The following is an 8,695-nucleotide window of genomic DNA, read 5'->3' as shown; positions in this document are numbered from 1 at the left end:
ATCTGATGCCTTTTGGAGATTTTTCCATCTTTCCTTGGCTTCGTTATGCACATTAGTACAAATTTTTACCTGGGGTGCCCAAACTTTCGATCCCCACTGTATATCTGCTAATAAAAACATTAATTTGCAATATTTCATATTTACCTGATTAAAATACACGGAAATACTGTATTTTTAAAATGTCAATTTTTTAGTTCTGAGCATAAAATATACACAAAGTTGCTATACTTTTTCTGTATTACTTTTATTTAAATTTCCATATCCCTCCAACTAAGCAAGAAGAGTTCAAGTTGAAGGGATGTCATACTTTTGATAATCGTGTTATGTTTCAGGAATAGAAAAACAGTATTGGGTGCAGCTGGAATTCCAGATCAGCAGAATTTTAGGATAGTGGTTAGGTGTTCACCAAAGATTCGGTTACCAGCAGCTAGAGAATTTTATTCAGTTATGGTGTGATGAAACAGCATGGATGTGGAAAACAAGAAGGTGTGCTGTATGTATTTAAATGCTTTATGTTAAAGAGTACCTTTTAATTTTTTTTTTTTGCATAAATATAATTAGTTGCTACAGGCAGCAGCTTTTTTTTTGCTATCATGTTCTTGAACTTACCCTAGTATGTTACTGTAATATCTACTGTATAGGTGCCAACAAATAATTTTAGCATGCTGTACTTGTTATTGTGGAATACCAAATATATTATTGCATCAGACTCTGGAAAAAAAAAAAAGGAAAAAGCTTTGGCCATCTCAGAAAATATTTGTAGGAATATTTAGAATTTATGGATTTAACTTTGGCTATATTTAATAAGGGTTTATCATCCAGTATAACTATATTTGTTGTTCAGAAGACTCTATGGTGTCTGGTTAAATAAGTATTTTTAAATAAATGGCTTTATTTCTTGCCAGCTGCCAAATAAAACAGAGGCATGTTTATTTTCCCTTCCAAATCCAATCAGAGACTTTTTCTGTAACTGACTCTGCAGTCTTCCCTGAATTCCCAAGGTGATTATAGCGATATTACTCATAAAACCCTGCATTACCGTCCAATGTATCTATCCTTAATTGGCAACCAGAACAAATCTCTCACACTGCTGAAGTGTCTTTTAATTCACTTGCAAGTGTAATATAAGCAGAGAGCTGAACTATCCACTGATGGAATTTTCAGTCTTGTAAAATATTTTCTTTTTTCCTCTTGGTTTTCTCAGTTTTTTAATATCATGTTGAACAAGCCCAAACAGTATAACCACATTTTTTGAAACCTGCAAGTTTTTACCTGAGTGAACTATGCCCAACTTCTTGAAGTATGCTTAAATTCTACGTGCCACCTAAATACCTCAACCAGAAGGGTGAAGACTGAAGATGTCAATCTTTCAAGCTCAGTCTTTTACTCTTATTTTAGCAGCCATTACAGGCACTAAAATTCTGGTTTGAAATACCAAATAGGTGTCCTTGGCTAAAGTGAAGTGTTGAAACTCTCATTTTTTATTGTCTTTGGCTGTACTTGGTTGATTTACCCTTTCTATTTATTCTGTATGGTATACAGTTGTGGGTGTAAAATAAAGACTACAGGTAAAAAATGTGTAGTGTGGTATAATATAAAAATACATTTAGCTCTTTTAAAGCAGGAGTTCACCCATAAAACATAAAGCTGTACTTACCGTTTTAGAGAGCGATCTTCTCCGCCGCTTCCGGGTATGGTCTTCGGGACTGGGCGTTCCTATTTTGATTGATAGTCTTCCGACAGGTTTCCGACAGTCGCATCCATCGTGTCACGAGTAGCCGAAAGAAGCCGAGCGTCGGTGCGGCTCTATACTGCGCCTGCGCACCGACGTTCGGCTACTTTCGGAAATCGTGACGCGATGGATGCGACCGTCGGAAGACTGTCAATCAAATAGGAACGCCCAGTCCCGCAGCCCATACCCGGAAGCGGCGGAGAAGATGCATCTCTAAAACGGTAAGTACAGCTTTGATTTAAAAAAAACTAGCCGATTCCCCTAGACAAAATGAGCAGGAATCTAAGGTTAAAAAATTGTATTTCCGGGTGAACCTCCACTTTAAGTAAAAATATGTAGACCAATTAGCCTTAGCTTTATAACCACACTTCTAATATTGAGTAGGTCCCCTTTTTGCTGCTAAAATGGCCCTGACCTATAGAGGCATGGACACCACTAGACTCTGAAGGTATGCTCTGGCATCTGGAACCAAGCTGTCAGTAGCACATTCTTTAAGTCTTGTTAAGTTGTAAAGTGGGGCCACCATGGATCAGACAGTGTTTTTCCAGCACCTCCCATTGATGTTTGATTGGATTGAGATATGGAGAATTTGGAGAGCAAGTCAACACCTCAAACACGATGTGTTCCTCAAACCATTCATGAACCATTTTTGAAGTGTGGCAGGATGCATTATCCTGCTTAAAAAGGCCAATGCCATCAGGGAAAACAGTTTCCACAAAGGGGTGTACTTGGTCAGCAACACTGTTTAGGTAGGGGATACGTCAAAGTAACATCCACATGAATGGCAGGACCCAAGGTTTTCCAGCAGAACATTGCCTTTTTTTTACCCTGCATCTTGGTGCCATCTCTTCCCCAGGTAAGTGACACACATGCACCCGGCCATCCACATGATGTTAAAGAAAAAGTGATTCGTCAGACCAGACCACCTTCCTCCATTGCTCTGTGGTCCTGCTCTGATGCTTACATTGCCCATTGTAGGTGCTTTAGTCTTTGGACATGGGTCAGCATGGGCACCCTGACCAGTCTGTGGCTTTGCAGCCCCATATGCAACAAACTGCAATAGCCATTTTTTCTGCTTTCAAATTCAAAGACAATTTGTTTAGTTGCTGCCTAATATATCCCACTGACTTTTAAATGCCATTGTAAAAAAATAATAATCAGTGTCAACCTGTGTGTGTGTGTGTATATATATATATATGTTCTCCTCCAATTGGATTACTGGATAAAGTCAGCTATGTGTAATAAAATGTATTTTCTCCTTGATTAAATAATTGTGTTTGACACCTAGTTGATACAACGGTGGCAAGGGTGGCCTCTTTTCATCTTCAGTCCTTACACCCCTATAGGTGGTGACAGAAAGTGCCAGGATAATGTAACAACATGATTGTTGGATGAAGATAAGACTCTGCAGGTGCACTGGAGCCTGGAGTAATGTTGTGTGTGAAGCAGGTAGGGACTTGATTACATAGTAGAAAACAGGCTGGGGTCAGGTTCAGATGAAAAGCGTGTGCAGCTCAGTAACAGATGAGTAAATCCGTATGCAGAAATGTAGCCTGGAGTTCTGGCTAAGGCTAAGAAGCAAGCAGCAAATGTACAAAATTTGCAGGTAGCATAGTTAAAGATGCAAGCTTGGGTCAGTAGCAAATGTCAGAGGCCCAAGGCAGGTCTCTAAAGGCCCATACACACAATCATACTTTCTGACAGCAACGGTCCGATGGACGTGTTTTATCGGACAATCCAACCGTCTGTATGCTCCATCAGACAATTGTTGGAATTTCTGACAACAAATGTTCGCTGTGCATGCTCTCAAACTTTTCAACAACAAATGTGTTACGTCGGATCATCCAGTCCATCAGACTAAAATCCAAAGTACAAACACGCATGCTCAGAACCAATGCTAAACATCAGACAACAATAGCAGAAGTTGCCCAAAGGGTGGCAGTAAAGAGCTGAAAAACCACGTGATTTGGTGAATGTTGGCTGAAAATGTTCGGCCGTGTGGATGTATACCAAGTTCGTGGCCAACGCCCCTTCGGAAAAAAATCCACGGAAAAGTCAGATGGAAGTCCGATCATGTGTATGAGGCTTTAGGCAAGCAGGGTTGATAATAGATCAGCTCACAAGGAACAGCTAAAACACTTAGGTTATTTGCTGGCAACACCAATGCTAAGCCCTGAGGCACACAGACATACACCAAGCAATAACTCTCTGTGCAGAGACACATGCTGGGATGTGTACAAATATGTACATGACCCTTTACCCCCCTCCTGATTTCAAAGCACATCAGTCAACAGAACTTTTTTAAATAGGTGGGTTGAAATTAAATTCAAGTTTTTTTTAAATAAATACATACATACATAAATTACCCCAGTCAAAGTAAAACATACACTTTGCAAGGATTTTAGCAAATTGTATTTACTGCTAATTGGGATGGTTCTGCTTTATACCATCCCAGTTAGTTTCAGCATTAAAGTAAAACAAGCTGCAGCTTCAGCATTGCTTTCATGTAAAAGTATCATACCATAAACTGAAGCTCCTTTTGCAGTGCATGAGTGCATGTCTGCAGTTTTACTTTAATCAGACTTCTGTAAAAAGCAAAAATGAGATTCCTGGGGGTGTTATGTACACAAACACTGAACAGCAGTGACTTAAAAAATGAAAGCTACCACTTCCTGTGGTGGGTTATGCAAGCAACCCAAGAGCTGCAGTGTGTTGGCTTATTTCTGGCATGCATGGTAACATGCAGGAGTTCTTCACACAGCTAGACCACCCAGATCGATTTCTTAAAGCTTTTAGAAAAAATAGTCAAGGCTGGAACTGCCAGCAGTAAATTTGGAGTGCCGCTTACATTCTCTACCACTCCCTGCATCTGAAAGACTACAAGAATGAAATGGAATTGATATCTTTGGTGCTCAACTTGCGGCCTGTTGGTGTTTGCCATGCAGCCTTTGGAACCCAGCAGTCACCAGTAGAAGTGTTCATTGTGTAAAGGGGATGTAATGGCAATGATGTCTACCAGTCTCATGTTCTTATTCTCTTAGGCCCCGTACATACGTCCGAGAAACTCGACGAGTAAAACACATCGTTTTGCTCGTCGAGTTCCTTGTGAAGCCGCCGAGGATCTCGGCGAGCCAAGTTTCCTCATTGACTAACGAGGAAATAGAGAACATGTTCTCTATTTGGCCCGACGAGATCCTCGTCGGTTTCCTCGGGCCAAAAGTGTACAGACGACTGGGTTTCTCGGCAGAATACGGCTCCAATCGAGTTTCTGGCTGAATTCTTCTGAGAAACTCGGTCATGTGTACGGGGCCTCACAGTCTTATAGAAGCTTAGATTGAAAATAATGGCATGAAACGGAACAGACCCAATAACTTTCAAAAATATCATATTTTATTACAAACATTAAAATACCTGCAACCCCACAATAGGACAAAGGGGGTGCACTAAAACAAAACAAAATTCTTTGATAAGAGGTACCCACACAAGTTGATACATGATGCATGCTCCATATTTTTGAAGGGCCCTTCCCCAATAGTTCATCAATTAAAAACAAACCCCCACAACAGAACATCACTTGATTCATTACAACATTTAATGGCGATTATTGGGTAATTGAGGAGGTGTTCCAAAAACATTGGCACATTTTACAAATGGATCCCAAATTGGGATCAGCAATATCTGACAGACCTTGCATTACTTTTATATGGACACGCACCCTTAAAAATATCCTTGCACTGAGCAAGTTAAAGAAGGTTGGTAAGGTCAAGCAGGAAGACATTAGATCTTTTTTTGACAATAGAACCGACATCTTCAGATGTAGTAAACATGGATGCCTTACACGCCAGTTCATTGTACGTGGCCAGACCACCTTTCAAGATAGGACTGGGAAGATCTACAGTATTAGACAGTTTATCATGTGTTTCATTGGTCATGTGATTTATGGGTTGCGGTGCTTGTGCAATCTCTTATATGTGGGACGCAATATACGCCCACACTGCGCAAGAGAACCTCAGATTCATTAGGGGAACATCCTTCCATGGCAACGACACTGGTGCTTTCACAGTGTTTTTGCAATTGAATATATATCTGAGAAGTCTCTTACTGCCAATGAAAGATTCTCAATGCTGTGCAAATGTGAGATCTTTTGGATTCACAAGCTTAATGCCTCATACATACGATCATTTTTCTTGGCAGGAAAAAAAACACGAAATTTTTCCCGACGTGATTCCTCCTCAGCCTGACTTGCATACACAAGTTCATGCAAAAAAACGTCCGACCAAAGCGCGTGATGTACAACACGTATGACAGGGCTATAAAGGGGAAGACCCTTTCAAATGGCACCACCTTTTGGGCTGCAGACTTGATTCTGAGCATGTGCGTTTTTTTCCCCCTTAGGAAAAGCATACACATGACCGTTTTTCGTGACGAGAGAAAGACTGACGGGAAACAAGACGAGAATTTTCTATTTTTTTGCGGGCAGTTTTTTCGGCGGGAAAACTGCTAGGGAGCATACACGTGGCCGGTTTTCACGACCAATATAAAAAATGGCAGTTTTCTCATCGTGAAACAGTCGTTTATGCAAGGCATAACACTTTAACTCTGGCCTCAACAAGGACCTTGAGATTTCAAGTGTTATTTAATATGTTTTTAACATTGATCATATTTCCGTCATAGTTTTTGTTTTTTCCCTCTACCAATCTAACAAGAAGCACTACACCACTTCTGATCTTATCAGTCTGTCATAGAATTCGTAGGGTGCATGGTTAAAAGATTGAAGCTTGGAAATATTCCCTTGCAACTTGAAGCGAGAAACACAGAAGGCAGAAAGCGTAATCAAAAATATGTCCCCTAGATAGCGCTCTGTATAGGTTATAGCCAGGGTAATCAAATACTGTAAAAAGCATACATGTAAGGAGTTCCCAACATTAAATGAAACTCATATAGACATCACAGGCCCCATCTTGGCTATAAAACCACATAATATAGAGCCCAATGTGATTTTCCAGTAAAAGTGCAAATTCCCATGCATAGCAGGTTCCATGGTGTAATGGTTAGCACTCTGGACTCTGAATCCAGCGATCCAAGTTCAAATCTCGGTGGGACCTTCCTTTGAGTCAGACCATGCATTTCTGCTGCTTTCCTGCCTCGGGCAAGACCAGGGGTTCGATCCCCGCCGGGGAGATGCGTTTTCGGCGGCGCTCAACTCAAGGAAGGTGGCGATAGCACTGGTCACCATAGCATAATATGGCTTATATTTATTCTCTGACAGTCTCCTAAAGCATGTCTTCAAGCATGCACATCTATAACATATCCATCATGTCATGGTAATAACAGTTTAATCAAACAAGAAGTAAGTATAACTGTAGCTAAAAATGCTTTTTAGTAGAGTAGGGAAAGGCTAAAACACCTATCGGCTTTTTTTTTTTTATTTGCAATCTTTGTTACAGATTTTTCTTCATTTCCTGTTTCGTAAAACCAATGTCATTTGACCAGTAGGTGAGAAAATCAGTAGCAGTAAAAAGCTGACAAGGGTTTTGACCTTTCTTCACTCTCAAAACTAAAACAAAAAAAGTTTTGGATAGGCAGACTTTACTCAAGATCAAGTGTAGTTTTTGTTCTTATCAGTTTTCGGAAACGGAACGCTGGCATCCCTTTGTGCATGGGGAGGGGGGACCCGGGTAGTAATTCCTGATATAAGAAGGTGAGTACCATAGAAGGGATACTTTCCTCCTGGGTTGAATCTAACCTGATGTGCCCAGTTGTAGCTCACAGTCTTAGGCCGCGTACACACGATAGGTCAAAACCGATGAAAACGGACTGAAGGACCGTTTCATCAGTCCAAACCGATCATGTGTCGGCCCCATCGGTCAGTTATCCTTCGGTCAAAAAAAAGAGAACTTTCTTTAAATTTGAACGGATGGACGCCTAGCCAATAGGTCAAAACCGAACGTTAGTATGCAAAAGCATCGGTCAAAAAGCCGCGCATGCTCAGAATCAAGTCGACGCATGCTTGGAAACATTGAACTTCGTTTTTTTCAGCACGTCGTGTGTTTTACGTCACCGCGTTCTAACATGATTGTTTTTTTAAACGATGGTGTGTAGGCACATTAGACCATCAGTCAGCTTCATCGGTTAACCGATGAAACGGTCCTTCAGTCCGTTTTCATCGGTTTTGACCGATCGTGTGTACGCGGCCTTAGTGCCCCCTGGTAGCAGTGACCCAGGGGTTCTGATAGTATCACAAAGGGTTTGGGACCCCACTATGAGAATGAGCATCAGGACATGATACCACAGCTTTTTTTCTGCACTACGCCTCATTGGCTAGGCCTTTTGGCCAAGACCGGGGAAAATTTTGTTATAAGGTCAGTCGCTAGGTCTAGCCATTGGCTTGCGTATTGACACTTTATTTTTCTTCACTGTATGTCACTGCACTGATTTTTTTGTCTTTTTTCACTCAGGATGATAGGATGTGGGTCATTGGGCCTACCCTGAAGTCTGTGGCCCTTGAGTTTCTTTCTCCTCTGACTTGGGGTCTCTCTTCAGAAGAGCCGCTAGTACTCACTGGTCACCTTCGGTTGATCACGAGGACAGGGATTTTTCAGGCTAGATCAACCAGATTGCCTTGTCCCTGTCAGGAGTCTTGGCCCCCTGGACAGTCAGGGAAGGGTCCTTTCTCTTCAGAAGACCCCAAATTACTTTTTCTTTATTAATTGAACCTGGGATGGATGCACATCTATGATGTGCTTCATTTAAAAGTCCCAAATCTCCCCAACTTTTTTCTCTTCAGAAGGGGACTATGTGACATACCCTACTTTTTTGTGTGTATTAACATGCACATTTTTGGGTGTATTATGTTTTTTACACCACACCGTGGGCTTGAAAGAAAAAAAAATAGACTTTGCATGAACATCAAGTCAACTCAAAGACATCTAAGTTGATAAAAATAACTAAGTAATATCTAAT

At 41.0% G+C, this 8,695-nt stretch overlaps 1 non-coding gene across 1 annotated transcript; it reads left to right on the top strand.

The window, feature by feature from the left end:
• Positions 1-6,765: 6,765 nt before the first annotated feature.
• On the top strand, positions 6,766-6,837 carry TRNAQ-CUG. The gene has a single exon. It is a non-coding gene; the product is annotated as a tRNA-Gln (tRNA).
• The last annotated feature ends 1,858 nt before the right edge of the window (positions 6,838-8,695 follow it).

The sequence above is a fragment of the Rana temporaria genome, chromosome 1 (genome assembly GCF_905171775.1).
Source record: "Rana temporaria chromosome 1, aRanTem1.1, whole genome shotgun sequence".
Lineage (NCBI taxonomy): Eukaryota > Metazoa > Chordata > Amphibia > Anura > Ranidae > Rana > Rana temporaria.
The sequence above is the reverse complement of the archived record's forward strand: the minus strand, read 5'-3'. Positions and strand labels throughout refer to the sequence as shown.